This window comes from Musca domestica, unplaced genomic scaffold, assembly GCF_030504385.1.
Source record: "Musca domestica strain aabys unplaced genomic scaffold, Musca_domestica.polishedcontigs.V.1.1 1, whole genome shotgun sequence".
Lineage (NCBI taxonomy): Eukaryota > Metazoa > Arthropoda > Insecta > Diptera > Muscidae > Musca > Musca domestica.
Window position 1 is genome coordinate 25,701,130 of NW_026712114.1, and position 24,790 is coordinate 25,725,919.

Below are 24,790 nucleotides of genomic sequence, written 5' to 3' on the forward strand. Positions count from 1 at the left end.
TCGTACTTTTTAGTACGTATTTCCAAAACCACTTGCAAATCTCAATCCCACCTGCCAAAAAGGGATTCAGATTCCCAGCGCTATCTCCTCCTCATATACCAAATTAAGTACCACTTAGTAATTTTTTGTACAGATTTCCAAAACCACCTCTTTATCGCTAACCTGCCACAAACAGGGACCCCAGCACAAAACTTCAAAATTCCAGTTTCATCTGTTTACCATAAACCAAACTGTTTCAAATTTGGTGCCAGTTAAAACAGTGCGCACATTTAGTACACATTTCCAAAACCACATTCATATATCGAACATACTTTCGAACCTTGATTCCAAATTTCATGTTTTTAGCTCTATCCGTTCACATAAGAGCAAGTGGTACCATTTTAGAAGTTTAGTACTATTTTACAACTTTTCGTAACCTTAAAGTTTGAATTTCCAATAACACGTTGGTACCTCCATCAAGCACTCCATCAGATACTCTGAATTGAAATTAAAAATTTCCGTATTCAATTTATAGTACCTTTTAGTACTTTTCGTAACTTTTTAGTTCAAATTTCCAAAAACATAGCAATCTTATTTCTAAATTCCAGAATTCCAGCTCTATGGGTTCATCCAAATCGAAATTGTACCAAATTTTGTACCATTTAGTACTTTTCGTGTACATAAGTATAAATTTCGAAAACTTCTTCCATATCCCAATTCTACACTCCGCCAGTAATGTTAATTTCGAATTTAAGGATTCCAGCTGCATCCGTACCTACAAATTCAAATTGTATCAAAATCAGTACCGTTTGGTACAAAAGTACCTCCTAACATCGATTGTAATCGTAAACCTTGATTTCCATTCCATTTTAAGCTCTAATCGTTCACATGACACGAAATGGTACCAAATATAGTACATTTTAGTACTTTTCGTACACTTATAGTGCGAACTTCCAAAAACCCTTTGTTACATCTATCATACATCCATCAGTGACCATCATTCCAAATTTAGGAGTTCTACCTCTAATGCTTCCTCAAACAGAGGAGGTCCCATGTTTAGTACCTCTTAATACTTTTCGCAGCGTTCTAGTACGAAGTTCCAAAAACCCAGCCTTATCTGGCCCCTTCCGGCCAAGAGCAAAAGATCAATTTGCAAATCTTGCGTGGCCACGATCCGATATATATTCTCGTTCGGAATCTTAAATACACGGCAAGAAAGATCAATGATCTTCGAATTTTTCTTTTTCATTTGAGGTAAAAATTATTTCTCCATGACCCAAGTGTACTTTTTATAAAAATAAATTTTTCAAAATAATAAAATTTTAAACTCTGTGTCATCACTTCCACATATCTTCATTATACCTCACCTCTAGCCACTTTCATTGTTGGAACCATCTGCGAAACAATATCAGAACCCATTTCACTAAAAACATCAAGACCCCCTCAAGGCGTATCGATCTCAACAATAAAGTGTCCGACATTATTGTCCACCGACCGCACGAAGACAAGAGACCACATCAATTCAATATTTTTACTCTTTGCACTTTGGGTTTCATTTCTCCTTTTTTTCCATTTTTTGAAATTTCCAACATGATGACATTTGGGAAATCTAAAAGGCGAGACCCAGATGAAGTCAAACACTTTGGGCCACATATTCATACATGTTGGTTTGTTGGTATGCAATGTCGTCTGCTTTAAAGGAAAAAACATGCATGCATGCCATGGAATCAAACACCAACAACAAAAAAGAAAACGGCAACAAAGAAATTGCAGCTTTTGGCTCTGGCTCCCCGGCTGGCTATGGCCCGTCAAATGTAACAGTTGACGTTATTTGAGCATTGAACACTTAAGCGAACATAACTACCAACTTGGAACTGCAACTGAGCTTTGTTGGATTTAAGTATGAAAAGAAAAAAACATCGAAAAAAGCAAGAAGAGGGGCTGGGGATGAGGATATGGTGCCCTCTACTCGCTTCTTGCTGCTTTTGTTATAATAACATACAGAGTTTCAGTGGCTGGGCTGCAGCTAATGTTAAAAAACTAGTGGTTCCTTAAAAAGTCACATCAATTTCCATATATTTTCAAACCATAGCAGATAATTTTCAAATTTGACAAAAAAACTCTTTCAAAACGTAGAGTACGTTTCCCAAAACTTTTGCTTCCACCACTCGTACGCCATAGATTAAAAGAAAAAAACAGAACCATCCGATCGAATCTAGCGACATCTACGACAGACGACAGTTAAGTTTAAAAGCAAAGTCAGCCAAAAGGCGTTTGCATTGACACAGTGACATATGCAGCAGAGCACAACGGTTTTTTTTTTTGTATCCTCTGCTTCATCTCGGTTTTTCCTCTTCTTCTTCTTCTTGCTTATACTTGCTAATATTTGCTTCATACGACATTTGTTGCTACCGCTGCTTATGCTTCTTCCCAAAGTGGCGTTTTTTCCTCGTGGTTCTCTATGGTTCTATACTTGCAACTTTTTTACATTTTTAGAGACGTGTCGCAACAAATGCTGCCTCCGAGACATGCAACCAAGTTCACTGGGAATTTTAGCATGTAACTAGTCTCCGCCTCCCTGTCCCTCTCTCCCATTCGCTATTTAATAGATTCGTATATCTTCATATCGCTTGGACCATATGATGTACACAGAGGCTGGGCTGCGAGATGTAAAGGACAGTGGGGATTTGTTTTAAAGAGAGATGGTCTTTGATGCGAATTTTTTTATGGGGGACAAAGAACTTAAAAATCCGGTAGGTGTGGAGAAGTTGAATTTCGACCAAGAGGAGACTTATGAGTTTCTCTTGTAAAAACGTCGGTGTCTACTATACCCTTGGTGTCTACTATAGTATACTATATTACCTTTAGGGTCTTTCATAGTCGTCTGTAAAGATAGTTCTCTGTGACGTTATAAATGAAAAATCTCGTAGTCTTCCAGAACATAACCATCCTGGTCACTATCGGTCGGCTTTTGGAACACTTTATTAGTCTTCTTTAGGAAGACTTAAAGCCTTTAATAATAACTCTAAATAGCCTCTCTTTTTTTAAAGGGTTGTAATGGTCCTCTAAAGGAAGACCCTATTTTTATAGCCTCCGCCATACATATAGAGGGCGAGATCAAAAAGCTGCAACAAAGTCAAACGCCATAATTTTTACATTTTTTTTTTTTTTTTTTTTTGAATGAAAGCAAAAAATGTCGAAAATGGCATCAAATTTTAGAATAATATGTTACGGTCCAACCTCGTGGATACTTGGGACGAGCTGTTCGGCTGCTCAGCGCAACTCAGGTAGAGTTCCAACCCACTCAGTCCCATTTTTGAACCTGCACAAAAAAAAAAACTGACTCAATATCAAAAACTCCTCTCTGCACTAGAGACTTGACGACAGCAGATTTGTTCAAATTGGTCACCTTTGGCACGAATTATGGCCCTCAAACGGCCAATGAAATCATCACACGCTGCCCTTATATTGCTCTGCGGTATTTTAGCCCATTCCCGGCAAAGCGCTCGTTTCGATACTTTGGTATTTTTTAGTGCCAATCTTGCTTTCCAAAATACTTGAGACACAATAGTCCAACGGATTGGTATTCGGAGATTTCCTTTGCCAGTGTGCGCTGGAAATAAAACGAGGAACCTCATTTTGTAACCATTCTTGGGTGGCGAGTGCGATGGTGCTGAGTCCTATTGGAAAGTCCAAGGTCTGCGGCCAAAATGTTTGCGTGCCTTTAATACACCCTCCAGAATATAATATTCGGCATTTATTCTGATGCCACGGTCGACTAATACGAGCGGAGAGTGACCATCGACTGTTATAGTGGCCCACACCATCACCATGGCCGGCGCTTGAGTTCTGGTGGTCAACCGAAGGTGCACTTTTTTAGCTGACCTCTTTGGCAAGAAAACACGATCAATTTGTTTGTTTACAAACTGCTGGACAACTCATCGGAGAAAACCAAATTCGGAAGTTCACCACTTTCGGCCAAGCAAAGCAACTCTTTAGCTCTTTTGAGTCTATTTTCTTTCTGCTGCGGTGTAAGTTCTTGCACTTTTTGGAATTTCAATTGCTTTACCCCGAGCTAATTTTTCAATATTTGCCGAATGGAATATTGCGATATGTTCAGCTCACGAGCCATTTTTCGGCCACTGCGACGCGAGTTTCGATCAAGTCGCTTCTTTACTTTTCGAACCATTTCTGCTGATGTTGCTGTTCTTGTTGTCTTCCGTCCACTTCCTTGACGTCGGGTACAGTAACGAGCGATGAGAAGACACACAAAAGATTTATTCACATTTAAATGCCGGAGTGCTTTAACGATAACCACTTGTGGGTTTCCAGCCAAATATAAAGAAATCACACTATCACGCCTGAATTTCATCTTGAATAACTTGTTTTCTGAAAAATTCTCACCAAAATACTTCTTTACACTTGTAAACAATATAATGAGCTGTCATTGGAATAATTTAACAGCTGTCAGACGTGTGGCTTAGAAATGATAGCATCCTAAAGTTGGTTGCAGTTTTTTCACTTCACCCTGTATGCCAGGGAAAGGGAAAATACCGAAATTGAAGCCGCGATAACTTTTTATAGAGTGATATTCATAACCTTCTCTAAGAGGAATCTTAGTGATTATGACCCTTTTGTTTTTTTATAGCTTTCTTTTTTTAAAAAGGCTTATATGTCTTCAATTAAAAAACCTATCTATCCTCCACAAAAGGTTCCTGGTTTTAGTTATAAAGAAGACTTGTGGCCTTTAGTTATAAAGAAGACTTGTACCCTAATGGTCTTCTATGGGAGAACCACAAAGGTCTTCCACAATAAGGCCCTAATTTTTCCCATAAAAAGATCCGATAGTCGTCTTAAGAAATACCCTATAATTTTTATAAAAAGATCTTCCATAACAAAAAACTTGATTTTTATTAACAGAAAAGATTAATAATTTTTCATAAGAAAACATCTTCTGTCGTCCCCACTGTGTCACAATGCAGTGCCGTATTGAACGTCTGTCTCATGTCACAGCTGTAAAAAGACAGTCGACCATAATTCACTATTCTATAATTGCATTGTGTATGTGTGTGTGTGTGTTTGAGTCTGTGAATGCCTTTGACATTATAAAGTATGGCTTCTTGTAAAAATATTAAATTCAAAACTCAAGGCAAAAATTTAACATTAAATTTTAATATTAAAATAGATTCAATATCCAAATACAACATTTTTAAAAAATTTACAAAATATTTTTCGTACATTTTGTCCCCATATCAAATTACCATTTATTTGGAAATATATTTGATTTAGAAAAAAAATGTCATTACCTAACTTCAAGCTCAGATCATTTATCATGCATGGCGTGTGTCGGGTGTCGATTCCCAACCCATCCACCGACAACAGAAGAAAAAAATTACCCAGTCATAATTTCACATGTTTCTGTGCGGGTCAGTCACTCCTTCGCTTTTTGATAGGTGTCAACATAAAATGCTATAATAAATATCAACTCGTCGTTGAACTCAGTGTTACATGTCAAGGTGGGTCAAGTGATTTACATATGCAAACATACATAGACGTCCACGGCGGGAGAGTGTGGGGGTGTGTGTGTGCGTGGAAAAATCCTTTATTGGCACAAGAATTGCAGTACACATTGGCAAACACAAGAATAGAGAAAAGACAAAAATTGAAAAATAGGAGAAGAAAAATTGAAAAAGAATAAACGGACATATTTTAATGTTTTATTAAAGGAAAATCAATTGAAAAGGTCAATGAACTGAAAGAAATCGTCATTGAATTTAGATTTTATCCCAGCAAAAAAAAGCTTTACGATTTATATCCTTCTTTTGCAACATCAGTAGTCAGCGGAATAGATTTTCTTGCAAAGAATAATATTTTTTTACCCTCCACCTTAGTTTGGAGGGTATATTATGTTTGTCATTCCGTTTGCAACACCTCGAAATATACATTTTAGACCCCAAAAATGTATATATATTATTGATCAACATAAAATTCTATTCCGATGTTCGTCCGTCTGTGGAAAACACTCTAGCTTTCGAACAAAAAGAAGTAGGTTGATAAAATGTTATTCAAATGTATATAATGTCTGCAGGACTTTTGGTATTGAAAATGGGCCATGTAGGTCCACGTTTTGGTATAGCACCCATATAATGGTACCTCCCGATAATCGGTATTTTGACGATTCAGCAACATTATTTAACGGAATCGTTCAAATTTCGTATTGGAAGATCTTAATAGGTACTACAACCTACGGCAACAAGTTTCGTATGTAGTTCCACGTCTTCGTATAGCCCTCATATGACGGTACATCTTTTCAAATTTCGTATTTAAAGTTCGTAATGGGTACTACAGTCCCCACATAACGGGTTTCATTTAAGTGGTAAATTTCGATTTTTTTTTTGGAAATTTTCAAGTTCCTTGAAAATGGTGGAGGGTATTAAAAGTTCGACCCGCCAAACTTAGCTGTTTTTCCACTTGTTTACGTTTCATTAAGAGAGGGTTGTGTAAAAATTGTGTTGGTGAAGCGAACTTTAAACAATTGTTCGGAAATGTTGGAAAAAACCTCTTAAATATTCAAAAATCAGAATGTACGATTAGTGAAACATAATGAAATAGTGAAACTTGATGCGGGGATTTATGCAGGGGAAGGGAGGTCAGTGGGACCCGGGTCCTTATCCTTATCTTTTGCATCAAAAGACTAGTTTTATACTAGTTGGGCGCCATCTTCATTCTAAAATTGTTTCGAAAGACATTCCTATCTGGTATAGTGTCCTCAGGCTTTCTCTAAGTCTAAGTCGCCACACTAACAATGGTCCATTATCAAATGTTTCGTTATGGCGTTGATGACCACTTCGAACTTCCATCTCATTTTTGGGAAATTAGTTATTAAATCACCACTACTATAGCTAGCACTACGGTTTATGGGTAAATCTAATGCACTAATAGTGTTTGAGCTACGAGACGGTACAGCGAACCGAAGCACACGTGGAACAGTGAGCCAAAAATCCAGCGGTGAGCCGAAGCTGGAGAATAGCGAGTCGAAGCCCATTTGTACATGAGTTACTGGCCACTCAATTTAATGAGAGCCAGTAAAATAAGGTATTTCCAGCTAAAGATTCTGTAAGTCGGAGGACAGAAAAATGATTCAGAAATTCATTAACTACCTTTTGGCAAGCCCCCTGTACTAGTCTCCTCATCGTAACCCAAATCAAACACTAGCAAGACAATGAGAATTATTTGCCTTATGCATTAAACGGCGTATTGCCGAAAGCTGAATTGTCCATTTGCCAGCCAACGAATTTTTGGTTGGTTGCTTGACGCTGTTATCATTGCTGTCGTCGTATTCTATAGTAGATGATATTGGGAGATATGTATTCTAGGATAGATTACATCGAAGGACATCTTTACTACGGCAAATGCCATGACATCATATCAAATGATATATACAGGGAGAGATGAAAAAACTGCAACCAACTTCAAATTGCTGTCATTTCTAAGCCACTCGTCCGACAGCTGTTAAAATTATTCCAATGGCAGATCATTATATTGACTACAAGCGTACAAAAGAATTTTGGTTAGTATTTTCCAGAAAAAAAGCTATTCGTGATGGTGTGATTTCTTTATATTTGGCTGCAAAACCACAAGTGGCTATCGTTAGAGTACTCCAGCATTTAAATGTAAATAAATCTCATGATACCGGTAGCGTAGCCCGACGTCAAGGAAGTGGACGGAAGAAAACAGCAACATCAGCAGAAATGGTTCGAAAAGTAAAGAAGCGACTTGATCGAAACCCGCGTCGCAGTGGCCGAAAAATAGCTCGTGAACTGAACATATGGCCATATTCCATTCGGCAAATATTGAAAAATGAGCTCGGGGTAAATCCATTGAAATTCCAAAAAGTGCAAAAACTTACACCGCAACAGAAAGAAAATAGACACAAAAGACGTAAAGAGTTGCTTCGCTTGGCCGAAAGTGGTGAACAAAATGATCGTGTTCATTTGCCATCTGAAAATGTACGTCTTCGGTTGGCCACCAGAAATCAAGCGCCGGCCATGGTAATGGTGTGGGCCACCATAACAGCCTATGGTCGCTCTCCGCTCGTATTAATCGATCGTGGCATCAGAATTAATGCCGAATATTATCGCGAAAATATTCTGGAGGGTGTATTAAAGCCTTGGGCACGCAAACATTTTGGCCGCAGACCTTGGACATTCCAACAGGACTTAGCACGCGCCACCCAAGAAAGGTTACAAAATGAGATTCCTCGCTTCATTTCCAGCGCACAATGGCCACCAAAATCTCCGGATAACAATCCGTTGGACTATTGTGTCTGGAGTATTTTGGAAAGCAAGGTTGGCACTAAAAAATACCAAAGTGTCGATCACCTCAGGTAAGCGCTTCGCCGGGAATGGCCAAAACACCGTAGAGCAACTTTCGGGCAGCGTGTGACGGTTTCATTGGCCGTTTGAAGGTCATAATTCGTGCCAAAGGTGACCAATTCGAACAAATCTGAACTTATTCTAAAAGTTAGTGCTATTTACGACATTTTTTGCTTCCATTCAATAAAATTAAAAAAAAAACTATGGCGTTTGACTTTGTTGCAGTTGCTTTATCTCTCCCTGTATATTCTTTTGTTGAAAAGTCATCATAGATGAAATCGCAGCTGATCCACTTTTGCCATCATGGAAGCCCAGAAGGTTAATTTCTATTGCAGATGATTGGAGGTCTCTTGTCATTTAGCAGGTGACATAGTAGGTCATCTATTCTATAGTAGATGACATTGGAGGAAATCTACCCCATAGCTGGCGGAGCCCCTTTTTTATAACATATTATATCGCAAATCATTTATTCTGTTATAGCTGACATGAGGGCTTATCCACACTATAGTAGATGATATCAGAAGTAATTAATTTATGGTGGCTGCTCCATTTTTGCTATCAAGAAAAAATGGAGCATTTATGAATATTTCTCTTTAGCTTAACTTATTTTCTGGGATTTTTCATAAATTATTTTAAGGTTTGTTGTCGAGTTTTGAAATCCTCAAGAATCAAGTATCTCCTCCACAAAAATATTTAACTGAAATTTTTTGTTGGGAAAATGTTTCTAGTAAAAGGGGCAATATTCCTTGTTTTAACCTATTTTTCCCTTTAGTAAAAAGTATTGCCTTTTTAAAACACAAAACTTAAATATCAATAGAAATTTAAGAACTTTCAATTTCCATTCTCTCCTTTAAATGACACAGTTGACGCCATAAAAATAATAAAATTTCTCATTGAAATTCATTTTGGGAAAACTGATATTAATTTTCTTTGCTTTTCATATCAAACCGAAATCTTTGAAACAATTTCATCACCTCTTTTAAAATATTCAATAGCCAAAATGTCCATAGCACAAACAAACAACTATAAAATTTGTGTCATAAAAATACTTTTTATCATTAAGTTTCCTTCCGGCCTGATTGACGGCTCGCTAGATGTTGGATGGTTGTGGGAGCATTCCATCATCAATGACATTTACCCCGGAAAATCCTTTGCGCTTATTTTGTGACGATGAAAAGGCGAAATGGTTCCATTGCAAGTAGCAGATAATTTGAAAAGAAAAACAACAACAGATTTGGAGAAGTGTTAAATGAAAATTTCTTTTAAAACCCTTGCTGATATTGAGACCAGAAATGGCTATCACAACAGCCACACCACCAGCAACGCCCACAACCACGACTATTGAATATTTTCACTTAAAGACATTTTGTTATCTTAAGAAATTTCCACCATTGGCAGCTAATAACCCCTTTTGAAGCTGCTGTCATCATCGGCCATTGTCAACAACAGTTACGAAGACGACGACGACGACCAAGTTTGAAATAATTTTTGCCAAAGTTTAGTTACTTGCCATCCATCGATTTCCTCCCGCCCATTCCTGGGGAATGGGGAGGAATTGATGGCAAACAAAAAGCTACTAAAACACTTAATGAATCTATGCTTGCCACTGATGCCTGAAGCAGTACCTACAGTTGCGGAGCAACAGAGGAGAAAGGCGGGGGTGGAAAGGGAGTACATTTTAATTTTAATGAATGAAAACTTAAATTTTTGCCCAAAAGAAAATTGTCAATGATGGCATTTGATAACAGAGACTGTCTTAAACTTTCTTTGCTTTGTGGCGATGGATGGTCTTAAATTTTTCACAACAATGCACAATTTTCTTCTGCTTCCTCTTCTTCTACAACTTTCTGAGAAAAACTGCAAAACCCTTAGATTTCTTTGTAGGTCATGCTCGCTCGTGTTATTCACAATTGTATGTGCCTTCGCAACGGAGATGCTACAGAAATAGACTAACAATAGCCCAACAATGTCATCATGAAAAAGCAAAGCAAAATTGTTGATGGTAATACATTCAGGTAAATACAAAACGACAACAACACCAACAATAGACAAACGAATTCGCATATTCCAACCATGTGAATAACAATTTCTCAAAGTTCACAAAATCTTGTATAGCCAGCTCTAAGCTCAGGCCTTGAGTCATCTCGTTAAATGTGATAGGCAATCAGCGTTCGTCGTCGTTTTCGTCTTCTTCTTCTGCTTTGACTCACATCAGTTCGGCATTCGTGAGGTATAGGTGCGATTTTGAAAATTGCCTTAGCATGAATGGTGGTTTTTTTTCTCAGCTTCTCTTTTTGAGACAATTTCCATAGAATAGTGATTTGAAAGAAGAATAAACCACACAGCATCATAAGAGAACGTGGGAATAATGCAAATAGTTAAAATAATGGAAAGGTATTGGAAAATCATGGGAAATACGGAAACATTGCAGATGGGAAAGATTGGGGTGATATTGGATGCCATATATTCCAGTATAAGTGGAAGATATGGACAGACAACTACTCCATATCCTACGAAGTCATCTACTCTAAAGAAGATGCCATCCGAAGTCATCTACTTTAATATACCACACCTACTCTATGTAGATATCATTGGAAGTCGTTTACTCCATCGCAGATTACCTCCGAAGTCATCTACTCTATAGTAGATGTCATTCCAAATCATCTACTCTATAGTAGATGCCATCCGAAGTCACCTACTCTATAGCAGAAGCCACCCGAAGTCAGCAACTTTCCTGTAGATGACATCCGAAGCCATCTACTCTACTATAGATGACATTCAAGACATATACTTTATAGTAGATGCCATCCGAAGTCATTTACTCTATAGTAGATGCCATCCGCAGTCATCTACTTTATAGCCGAAGCCATCTACTCTATAGTATATATCATCCGAAGTAATCTTCCCTATAGTAAGCGACATGCGAAGACATCTACTATGTAGTAGATTACATCCAAAGTTATATACTCTATAGTAGATGCCAACCGAAGTCATCTACTCTATTGTAAATGCCATCCGAAGTCATCTATTATATAAAAGATGCCATCCGAAATTATCTTCTCTATAGCAGCTGCCATTCGAAGTCATCGACTCTATAGTATGTGCCATTCGAAATCATCTACTCTATAGTAGATGTCAACCGAAGTCGTCTACTCCACAAAAGATGACATCCAAATTTATCTCTACTGTGGATTACGTCGCAAGCCATCTACTCTACAGTAGATGACACTGGAGGTCACCTATTCTACAGTAGATGACACTGGAGGTAATCTATTCTGCAGTAGATGACACTGGAGGTCATATTCAGGGTTGTCCTTAAATGATTTCGGATTAATTTTGCACCAAATAGCCAATATCAGTCCAAAACACCTGAATTTTGTCATATCCAACCTAATGGAGCTTAAAAGTAATTACATTAAATTTGGTAAAAATCGGTTCAGATATGGCTATAGCTCCCATATATATGTGTCATTTGATTTGGTATTTAAGTCCCTCACATTCGTAATATGCATTCGACAACAATGTTATTTCGTAACTGTTTTCAGATACAACCCAGAAATACCTCTGCAAAAAAAATTATCAAGATCGGGCTATATGGTTCCGCATAAGTTATTTTTTGTCATCGGCTGTAATACCCATTACGAATTTTAAATAAGAAATTTGAAGCAATTCCCGTGAATAATGTCGCTAACATCACAAAAAAAAAAAACGAATAAATGAAGGTACGTTTATAGAGGACCTATACGTAGACGTGGACCTGCATAGACAATTTTCGGTCATAGGTTGTAGTAATTATTACGAGCTTCAAATGCGAAACTTGAAGCAATTCCGATAAATTATGTTCCTAAAATCATCAAAATTCCCAATATCGGGGGTATCGCTATATTAGGGAAGACGTTAACCAGCATGTACAATTTTTTATCATAGTACCCATTACGGGCTTTAAGTACGGGATTTGTAAGAATTGTGGCAAAATATCGAAAAAAAAAAATAAAATACTGTATATCAGAGGTTACCGTTATATAGGGGTTATACGATATCGTTGACCTATATGTATGTATATATATATATATATATATATATATATATATATATATATATATATATATATATATATATATATATATATATATATATATATATATATATATATATATATATATATATATTTCCTCAGTTGACGCCATCGGAGGCCATATATTCTTCAGAAGACTACTTTGGAAGCTATCTACTCCTCAGTAGATTACATTGGAGATCATCTTGTTCTATTTTATATATATATTATAAATTCACACATTTTTTGCAAGAATACAGACAACTTATTTTGTTCCGTTTAAAAATGCTGCGAAAGTCAACATCTTTTTAAATCCTTCATGTAGCTCTCACACTCCGAATGGCAACAAAAACTCTCATTTTAAATTCTATAAAATATATCTTTCACACAATCTTTCTTCATTTATTTGCTTGGAAAAACAAAAATTGCCGGAATACTTTGCGATTTCTTTTGATACAAAAACAGAAGCAGCAGCAGTGCCAGAGCCGTATCATACCATCAGGTGGCACAGCTTTTGTGCAAATAATTGCAATACACAAACAGCAGCAAAGTGTCCTTTTCATAATCCCACTCCTTTTTTTCTCTTGTTTGTTTGTTGGTTTTGTATAAATAAAGACATTTTGTGAAATAAAGGCAAAGAAAAAAATAAACATTTTACAGATAAAACATCGTGAATAAATACGCTGCCAGCTCTAGTTCCTTCTCTAGCAGATAAATGGAAATTGTAAGAACATCGAGCTGAGGGAAAAGAAAGAAAACAAAAAACACAGCCAGCTAAATCTGTGTTTTAATGCTCCATTTGCAAATCACCTTTTAATCAAGATATCATTTTGTATTTATGGCGCGATATTGTAGCGGTGGTGCTTCGCTTTGCTTCTCGTGTACTTTGAGGAAAAATAATAATATTTATCTTTTACACAAACACACATACACCGACATTCATTTCTTTATGTTGCTGTTCGGTTGATGACGGAAGGAAAAACAGAAACTCAACACCAAAGAAATTCCACAACGATTTGAACTGAATGCGATATTGCGATTATATCTTTATACAGATGTGAATGTGTTATATAATACTCGCAAAAAAAAAATTGTGATAAAATTTTTATTTCGCCTATGGATTGTACACTAGTTTTTTTGTGTTCATATTCATACAGGGTGAGATAAAAAAACTGCAACAAAGTCAACAGCCATCATTTTCCCATTTTTTTTTTAAATTTTACTGAATAAAAGGAAACAAGTTAAAAAGCAGTAAGTTCGACCGGGCCGAACTTTTAATACCCTCCACCATTTGCAACGAATTTGGAAATTTTCAAAAAATAAAATCCTTAAAAAATTCTATTAAAATTTTAAAAATACCGAATATAGCCGTTATATTGGGGTCTATGCGACGTGGACATACATATGCATTGTTTGTCATAAGCCATTACCATATTCAAATTCGAAACTGGACCTGCACCGACAATTTTCTGTCACAGACTGTAGTTCCCATAACGAACTTCAAATACCAAATTTTAAACAATTCCGGTTAATAATGTCGCTAAAATCATCAAAATACCGAACATAGCGAGATGTTGTTATATGGGGGCTATACGAAGACGTGGACCTGCACAGACAATTTTCAGTCTTAGGGTGTAGTATCTATTTGGAACTTCAAATACCAAATTTGAAACAATTCCGGTGAATAACGTCGCTAAATTCATCAAAATACCGAATACAGGGGGTTACCGTTATATGGGAGCTATATGAAAACGTGGACCTACATGGCCCATTTACGAACTTAACCTGCCTACTGGAAAAATAAACATGTGTACAAAATGTTAGCCATCTATCTCACTTTATTCGAAAGATAGCGTGATTACAACAGACAGACAGACGGACAGACAGACAGACAGACGGACATTTTAGAATTTTACGCTGATCATGAATATATATATTTTGTTGGGTCTGACATGAGTATTTCGAGGAGTTACAAACGGAATGACAAAGTTAATATACCCTCCATAGTATGGTGGAGGGTATAAAAATGTCGGAAATAGCATCAAATTTTAGAATAAGTTTAAATTTGTTCGAATTGGTCATCTTTCGCACGAATTATGGCCTTCAAACGGGCAATGAAACCGTCACACGCTGACAGAATGTTGTTCTGCGGTATTTTAACCAATTCCTGGCGAAGCGCTTGCTTGATCGACCCTTCGGTATTTTTTAGTGCCAACCTTGCTTTCCAAAATACCAGACACAATAGTTCAACGGATTGGTATCCGGAGATTTTAGTGGCGCTGGAAATGAAGCGATGAACCTCATTTTGTAACCATTCTTGGGAGGCTCGTGCAGATTCTGCGATAGTGCTGAGTCCTGTTGGAATGTTCAAGGTCTGCGGCCAAAATGCGGCCTTTAGAATATTTACGCGTTCATATTCGGCATTTATTCTGATGCCACGGTCGATTAATACGAGCGGAGAGCGACCATCGGCTGTTATGGCGGCCCACACCATCACCATGGCCGGCGCTTGAGTTCTGGTGGCCAACCGAAAGGGCACATTTTCAGCTGACCTCTTTGGCAAGTAAATACGATCATTTTCATTGTTTACAAACTGCTAGACAACGAATGTTTTCTCTTCGAAGAAAATCAAATTCGACAGTTCCCAACATTCGGCCAAGCGATGCAACTTTTTAGCTCTTTGAGTCTATTTTTTTTCTGTTGCGGTGTAAGTTCTTGCACTTTTATGAATTTTAATGGCTTTATCCCGAGCTCATTTTCAATATTTGCCTAATGGAATATTGCGATATGTTCAGCTCACAAGCGATTTTTCGGCCACCGCGACGCGGGTTTTCGATCAAGTCGCTTCTTTACTTTTCGAACCATTTCTGCTAATGTTGCTGTTTTCTTCCGTCCACTTCCTTGACGTCGGGCTACGCCACCAGTACCACGGTAACGAGCGATGGTACGAGACACAAAAGATTTATTCACATTTAAATGCTGGAGTGCTCTAACGATAGCCAAACTATCACGCTTGAATTCCATCACGAATAACATTTTTCTGGAAAATTCTCACCAAAATGCTTTTGTACGCTTCTAAACAATATAATGATCAGTCACTGGAATAATTGTAAGAGCTGTCGGACGAGTGGCTGAGAAATGACAGCTGTCTGAAGTTTGTTTGAGTTTTTTTCATCTCACCCTGTGTGGTACCCGAAAAAAACTGTAATAAATTTTTTATTTCGTACACTACCTTTTTTTCCTTATACGCTCACAGATATGAATATCTAATAAATGAACAGTAAATAGAGAGACAATATTATAGAAAATCGATTTTAAATGGAAATATACATTTGCTTATTCATATCCAAATATATCAACTATTTAGATCCAAATTTGTCTGGGCTCATTTCACTGATTTTTGCTACATCTAGTTCATTTATTCTGGCACCGGGAGAATGATTCTCTTTGAAAACATTTAATCTCTTTTCGAAACGAATAATATCCATGCCCTCTTAATTTTCTCCATACGTTCGCATATATATTCCAATTTTCAGATAACTACTGTCCCTTACCCAACCTTACCTGGCCATGGCCGAACACTGAGATATACAGCTATTTTTATCATTTTTCTCAAAATCTTTGTGACAGAAAAATACTTTTCTCATTTCGTTGAATGTTCTATATTCTCCGTGTGTGTGTGAGTGTGCCTTTTCAGCAAATGTCCTTTGGCTGTACTGCTACTGTTGTTGTTGCTGTATACCCATTTTCAGATTTATTTACATTCACAATATGAATTTTTATCTGCTGGTTGTCATCTTATTTGCGAAAGTAAATTTATTTGCTCAACATCATACTAAGTAAATATTTTTCCGTTGAAAGTGTCATTCGATGAAAGGAGATGAGATACCCTCAGTTGGGTTGGTATGTCAAACGGTAGTCTCGCTCCCACCGCTTCCTTCACTTCAACAAATATGTTTTATATGAACATAGAAAAATATTATGAAATATTTCAATCCTTTGATTGCATACGAGATTTTTTTTTCAGATATGATGCTCGTTAGAGAAGCATGGAGATCACAGGTATGCTGCAAAAATATTCATATCTTTTGAAATGAATACCAAACGACTGCAGAAGCAGAAAAATGATGAAAATCTATTTCACTGAAATGATAAATTCTAGAAAGGGGTGATAGAGATGTCACGGTGTCGTTTATTGAGACAAAATGGTCAGAGATAAAAATCAAATGCAAATGATGTGAAAAAGAGTAAACCGTTCGAAGAGATTACATCGGAGTAGATTTTTTCAAAACAACAAAATAATGCACGTCCTTCTTCTTTCTAAGTTTATATCAAAGACATCTAACTACCCAGAAAGTCGATTTAAAATACTGGATATATAATTTTGGACGGAAGAAAACAGGAACATCAGCAGAAATGGTTCGAAAAGTAAAGAAGCGACTTGATCGAAACCCACGTCGCAGTGGCCGAAAAATAGCTAGTGAGCTGAACACATCGCAATATTCCATTCGCCAAATATTGAAAAATTAGGAGTAAAGCTATTGAAATTCCAAAAATTGCAAAAACTTACACCGCACCGCATTAGACTCAAAAGAGCTAAAGAGTTGCTTCGCTTGGCCGAAAGTGGTGAACTGTCGAATTTTGTGTTCTCCGATGAGAAAACATTCGTTGTCCAGCAGTTTGTAAACAAACAAAATGATCGTGTTTACTTGACAAAGAGGTCAGCTTAAAGTGTGCACCTTCGGTTGGCCAACAGAACTCAAGCCCCGGCTATGCTGATGTGGGGTGTGGGTCGCCATAAAAGCCGACGGTCGCTCTTCGCTCGTATTAATCGACCGTGGCATCAGAATAAATGCCGAATATTATCGAAAATATTCTGGTGGGTGCATTATAGCCTTGGGCACGCAAACGTTTTGGCCGAGACCTTGGACATTCCAACAGGAATCAGCACCATCGCACTCAGCACGCGCCACATAAGAATGGTTACAAAACGAGGTTCCTCGCTTCATTTCCAGCGCACAATGGCCACCAAAATCTCCGAATACCAATCCGTTGGACTACTGTGTCTGGAGTATTTTGGAAAGCAAAGTCGGCACAAAAAAAATACCAAAGTGTCGATCACCTCAAGCAAGCGCTTCGCCAGGAATGGGTTAAAATACCACAGAGCAACATTCTGTCAGCGTGTGACGGTTTCATTGGCCGTTTGAAGGTCATAATTCGTGTCAAAGGTGACCAATCTAAAGTTATTCTAAAATTCGATGCTATTTCCGACATTTTTTGCTTATATTCAATAAAATTAAAAAAATGTAAAAATTATGGCGTTTGACTTTGTTGCAGTTTTTTTGTCTCACCCTGTATATAAGCCTAAATATTTAAGATATAATGATATGTTTCTCCCCAAACACGAATGTGCCGCAACATTTAATATTTTTATGTGACCTTGGAAACAGATATTCTTAACAAAGATATTATTTTCAAAGTTTTTATTCTTTAAACAGATATCCCTCAGAAGTCTTCTCAGACGTTAAGGAGATTTCATTGCACACAAATCATAAAGCACCTTAAAATATATTATACTTAAAGCAAAAGCAACACCCTACCTCCTAAAAGTGTGCATCATAATTACCTCTAATAATTTCATCCAAAAAGTATGCCACAAATGTTTGTGGAATAAATATATTTCAAGTTTTCTTTTTATTTTTACTGGCTGACAGACTGACTGGCTGAATAGCTAGCAGCTGCCTGGTTGGTTTAAAGCGATTTTCAAATAAATTTCATTTATGAGTAAAACGCCACAAAGAGCAAAGTTTGGTGAGGTATTTGGTTAAATATTATTGTTGTTGTTATTGTTTGTTTGCGAAGTTGTATTTTATTCCAACTCCATAAACCCTTCCGTTTGCCAGCCAGAGTATTGCTCATTTTTCGAGTCGGTCTTTCTGTTGACTGGGTGAAGTTTTTTTTGTTTCATTTCGTTTGCTGCTATTGTTGTTACATTGAACTTTGCGAAATTGTTTATAAGTATGGCATTTATAAAAGGAGAGGAACAATGTATACCTGAGGATAAAATGTATTGCGTATATACAAGGATATGCAAATATCTAGTTACGAGGATCAATTGAAAGTTTTCAGTATCAGATGTATGAAAATGTAGAATTTGTACTACTTTTTTAGGGAGAACCTCTTTTATGGTTGGCAGACCTGTACCAGCTCTTCATTGGATAAAATGTCTACAAAAGCTCCTTAAGGAGTAGATGACCTCTGACAGCTCTTGTATGGAAATAAGACTTCTTCTATAACTACAAGAGACTTCTTTTATAAATACTATTGCATAGGTAAAAGTCCTGTAACAGCTCTTCTATAAATACAAGAGCTGTTACACTCTTGCATAGATACAAGTCCTGTAACAGCTCTTCAAAGGCTGGAACACCTGTAATAGATCTTTTATGGCTAGAAAACCTATAACAGCTCTTCTATGGCTAGAAGACCTATAACAACTCTTCTATGGCTAGAAGAACTATAACAGCTCTTCTATAGCTAGAAGACCTGTAACAGCTCTTTTACGACTAGAAGACCTGTAACAGCTCTTCTACGACTAGAAGACCTGTAACAGCTCTTTTACGGCTAGAAGACCTGTACCAACTCTTATATGGCTAGAAGACATGAACCAGCTCTTCTATGGCTAGAAGACCTGTAACAGCTCTTCTATGGCTAGAAGACCTGTAACAGCTCTTCTATGGCTAGAAGACCTGTAACAGCTCTTCTATGGCTAGAAGACCTGTAACAGCTCTTCTATGGCTAGAAGACCTGTAACAGCTCTTCTATGGCTAGAAGACATGAACCAGCTCTTCTATGGCTAGAAGACCTGTACCATAACAAGACCTGTACTATAACAGCTCTTCTATAGCTAGAAGACCTGTAACAGCTCTTTTACGACTAGAAGACCTGTAACAGCTCTTCTATGGCTAGAAGACCTGTAACAGCTCTTCTATGGCTAGAAGACCTGTAACAGCTCTTCTATGGCTAGAAGACCTGTAACAGCTCTTCTATGGCTAGAAGACCTGTAACAGCTCTTCTATGGCTAGAAGACCTGTAACAGCTCTTCTATGGCTAGAAGACCTGTAACAGCTCTTCTATGGCTAGAAGACCTGTAACAGCTCTTCTATGGCTAGAAGACCTGTAACAGCTCTTCTATGGCTAGAAGACATGAACCAGCTCTTCTATGGCTAGAAGACCTGTACCAGCTCTTTTATGGCTAGAAGACCTGTAACTGCTCTTCTATGGCTAGAAGACCTGTAACAGCTCTTCTATGGCTAGAAGACCTATAACAGCTCTTCTAGGGCTAGAAGACCTATAACAGCTCTTCTAGGGCTAGAAGACCTGTAACAGCTCTTCTACGGCTAGAAGACCTGTAACAGCTCTTCTACGGCTAGAAGACCTGTAACAGCTCTTCTACGGCTAGAAGACCTGTAACAGCTCTTCTACGGCTAGAAGACCTGTACCAGCTCTTCTATGGCTAGAAGACCTGTAACAGCTCTTCTATGACTAGAAGGCCTGTAACAGCTCTTCTATGGCTAAAAGACCTGTAACAGCTCTTCTGTGGCTAGAAGACCTGTAACAGCTCTTCTGTGGCTAGAAGACCTGTAACAGCTCTTCTGTGGCTAGAAGACCTGTAACAGCTCTTCTGTGGCTAGAAGATCTGTAACAGCTCTTCTATCGCTGGAAGCCCTGTAACAGCCCTTCTATCGCTGGAAGCCCTGTAACAGCTCTTATATCGCTAGAAGACCTGTAACAGCTCTTCTATGGATAGAAGACCTGCACCAGCTCTTCTATGTCTAGAAGACCTGCACAAGCTCTTCTATGGCTAGAAGACCTGCGGCTAGAAGACCTGTAACAGCTCTTCTATGGCTAGAAGAACTGTAACAGCTCTTCTACGACTACAAGACCTGCAAAAGCTCTTCTATGCCTACAAGACCTGTAAAAGCTCTTCTGCGGCTAGAAGACCTGTAACAGCTCTTCTACGGCTACAAAACCTGTAACAGCTCTTCTATGGCTAGAAGATCTGTACCAGCTCTTCTATGGCTAGAAGATCTGTTCCAGCTCTTCTATGGCTAGAAGACCTGCACCAGATCTTCTATGGCTAGAAAACATATAACAGCTCTTCTATGGCTAGAAAACCTATAACAGCTCTTCTATGGCTAGAATACCTATAACAGCTCTTCTATAGCTACAAGACCTGTAACAGCTCTTCTGCGGCTACAAGACCTGTAACAGCTCTTCTGCGGCTACAAGACCTGTAACAGCTCTTCTATAGCTAGAAGACCTGTAACAGCTGTTCTATAGCTAGAAGACCTGTAACAGCTCTTCTATGGCAAAAAACACCTGTAAAAGTTCTTCTATGGCTAGAAGATCTGTACCAGCTCTTCTGTAGCTAGAAGACCTGTAACAGATCTTCAATAGCTGGAGGGCCTGTAACAGCTCTTCTATTATCAAAGGACCTCATCATTATCACTTCTGTGATAATGTGTGTTACGGGTCTTCTATGGCTAGAAGACCTGTACCAGCTCCTCTATGGCTAGAACACCTGTTACGGCTCTTCTATGGGTAGAAGAATTGTTACGGCTCTTCTATGGGTAGAAGAATTGTTACGGGTCTTCTATGGGTAGAAGAATTGTTACGGGTCTTATATGGCCAAGAGACGTGTAACAGCTCGTCTATGGCTAGAAGACCTATACCAGTTCTACTAAGGCTAGAAGACCTGTACCAGCTCTGCTATAGCTAGAAGATCTATAACAGCTCTTCAATAGCTAGAAGACCTGTAACAGCTCTTCTATGGTCAAAAGACCTCATCATTATCACTTCTGTGATAATTTCAGTAAACATGAATTTTCCAATCTACCTTCCATTTCCACAATCGTTCCTATGTTCAGCGCATTTGTTGAACAACGGCGTAACAAATTTACAAAACATTTTCCTGTCAACAAAGTTAAACTTTTTTTGTGGATTTAGATATTGTGGTGCGAGAATGGAAGCGTTGGCTGGCTGGCTTGCTTGTTTCTGGTTGGAAAAATTGAAATAGTTGTTGTTGGCCGCCAGAACATTTGCTCGCCTGAGACGAGGGGGGAGAAGTTGACATTATGTCCCTGGTTGCTTTACAAGCAACGAAAGTGTTCGTTCTTTCGTTCTCCGGTGCAACGAAAACATATTTTGTGATATAATAAAGTTTGTTTTGCTGTTTGTTAGAATTTGACAGCTATGGTGTCAAACCGCAAACGAAACGCATGTACCTTGCAACGACACACAGAAACACATGTGAAACTAATGCTGAGCGTATTTCATTTTCCATTTGAAATGTTGAGGATGATTATGATATAGCAGCTATCCGATAGCATCAAGGATGTATTTTCGTACTGGCATTGTGCATTTCAATCTACTAGTATTTCATATTTTTTTGGAAGCTATCTAGGGATGAAAATATGAATGAAAATTCATTTCATTTTTTCGTCACATTTCGTTTGTTTTTCGCTTTTTTTGGCATTCAGCAGTTTGACACAAAAATAATGCACGAAACCCCTTGGGGGAGTTGTGCTCCATCTTGTTACCAAACAACCACATCATAATCTCCTTTCCCAGAACCATGCAACCATACACCAGACGATGCTAAGCCAACCCGCAAAAGGTGTACGAAGAAGAACAAACAATGTTTTCGCTCAGCAAATTTATTGTCTTTTTGGCAACTTTTTTCTTTTATAGAAATGTTCAGCGTCGTATCTTTACAATAGCCCCAAGACATTTGATTTTTAACAGCAACAAAGCAATTGCAAAGGTTGTCAAGCAGTTATGAGTTTGTTTTTTCTTCCACCGGCAGGTCCTTTGTCTGTTTGGTTTATAAGGTGTAAAAACATTTTTAACCTGGTTGACAACAGCAGAATTACCAGCGATCATCAGAGCCCGAAGAAAAAAAAAATTATTTTTGGTGAAATACTTTTGCCATTACAGAAGGAAGCTTAAAGCTTTTCTTTTTTTTTGTAAAATCCCATAATCGTGGGCACATTTTCAGCACATCTGTCTGGGAAAAAGTCTAATTAAATTTTCCTCGTGCAAAATGTAAAATTTACAAAAGGGATTATTTATTTAGACATTTTATTCACGAGGGCAAAACCAACAACAACAACAACAATAGCACGAACAACAAATAAAATGTGGTTAATAAATTTTCGTCTGGATTCCTTTTGGGCACATTCGGAATTGGCATCGTGTGCAAATAAAAAAGATTCAACCAAATTGTATGCAAATGAAAAAAGTCAATTATAGATATATATACAGAATATATAAATACATATATAAAACAGTACTGGGGGGGAAGTATGAACACATTAAAGGTAATAGAGGAAGTCCTAAAAGAATTAAAAAAAGGTGTAAAAACTTTTTCAAGACATGTTTCTATTGCCGCAGAAAGCATAAAATGGGCATTTTAGTCTGTGAAAACTCTTTAAACAATGAGATGAGATGTGCAAATTCTATTAGACACATAATAATTGTGAAAGCTCTTTGGGCCATAGAAGAGATGGGTGAGTTCAACTAGTCTTAAAAAAACAATGAAGGCTCTTGTAGTCAGAGGAAAAGTATGAAATGTCTTCTAGCTAAAAAGGAAGGTGTGAATGTTATTCCAGCCATAGAAGACATATGTAAGCTCTTTAAGTCATCAGAAAGCCACTTTAAAAATTATCTTTAACACTTATTCTAATAGCATTGAAATCATTTTTTACCAAAACAAAAAAAACATTGAAAGCTTTTCTACTCACAGAGGACCTAAAGCGTACATTACAGTATTAAGGCTGCTCTAACCTTGGGATAAATACAAAAGCTCTTCGAGCCTTAAAAAAGATGTGAACGTTCCACCATACATAGAAAAGCTGTGAAAGCTCTTGTAATAATGTGACAAATGCGAGAGATTTTCTTCTCATTAGAAAGCTGTGAATGTAATTCTAGCTATGGAAATATATACGAAAGTTAGCTAGTGAAAGTTCATTTGGTCATAAAAAGCTGTGAAATACACCTTAGTCAAAGTCCACTTTTAAGATGATCTGGAAAACTTATTCTAATAGCCTTGAAGGTCTTTTTTACCAAAGAGTATTGAAAGCTTTTCTAACTATAGGAAACTTAAGATGTGACTTTCAGTCTATAGAAGCTGCTCTAGGCTTGGGATAAATACAAAAGCTCTTCGGGCCTTAGAAGAGATGTGAAAGTTCTACTACACATAAAAATGCTGTAAAAGCTCTTGTAGCTATAGGAGAACGGTGAAAGATCTTCAAGTCATCAGAAACTTGTAAATATGATTCTAGCTATGGAGATATATATGTGAAAGCTAGCTAGAAGACATGTAAAAGGAGACATGTCGGAATCAGAAAGTTGTGAAAGACACTTTAGTCAAAAACCATTTTTAAGATGATCTTCAAAATTTGTGCTAGAAACCTTGAAAGCCCTTTGAAAAAAAAAAACTGAAAACTTTTCCTACCAAAAAGACTTAAATTGAAACTCCAGTCTATAAAAGCTCTTCTAGCTTTGGGATATATACAAAAGCTCTTCAGGCCTTAGACGCGTTGTGAAAACTCAAGTACATATAGAAGAGCTGTTAAAGCTTATGTAGCAATATGAGAATGGTGAAAGATCTTTTATTTATAAGAAAGCTGTGAATGTGATTTTATCTATGGAAATGTTTATGAAAGCTAACTAGAAGACATTTAAAAGCTCGTTTAGGAACCAGAAATCTGTGAAAGACACTTTAGTCAAAAACCATTTTTAAGATGATCTACAAAACTTATTCTAAAAGCCTGGAAAGACCTTTTTTTAAAATAAAAAAAAACATATTGAGAACATTGAAAACTTTTCCAGCCACAGAAGGCTTTAAAAGGGAAATTCAGTCAATAAAATCTCCTCTAGCCTTAGGTATATCTATCCTAACCTCTTCGACTCTTAGATGTGAAAGCTGTGAATGTGATTCTAACTATGGAAATATAGATGAAAGCTCTCTACGTCATAAACAGTTGGGAAATGAAATATTTATACAGGGAACTTAACAATTGTTCTACTCGTAAATGGTATTTTAGTCAAATAAGTTTCCATAGAAGCTCTATTAAATTTGGTCTGACCGTAGATAACATATTCAAGGCGTCCGACCACAGAAGGACATTAAAAACCTTCTACCTATAGAAACTTTATGGAAGTTCATCTGGAAATGTATGAAAGCTCATCTGGTAATAAAATATTTTAAAAAGCTATTCTAGCCGTAGAAGAACTGTAAAAGGACTTCTAGCCACAAAAGTGCTATAAAAGGTCTTTTAGGCATACCAAATCTGTATAAGCTCTGGTAGGAACATAATTG

At 37.4% G+C, this 24,790-nt stretch overlaps 1 protein-coding gene across 3 annotated transcripts in view; it reads right to left on the reverse strand.

The window, feature by feature from the left end:
- The window catches only part of LOC101891253 (protein toll), a 311,410-nt gene that overhangs the window by 215,626 nt on the left and 70,994 nt on the right, over positions 1 to 24,790 (reverse strand). The window lies entirely within an intron of this gene.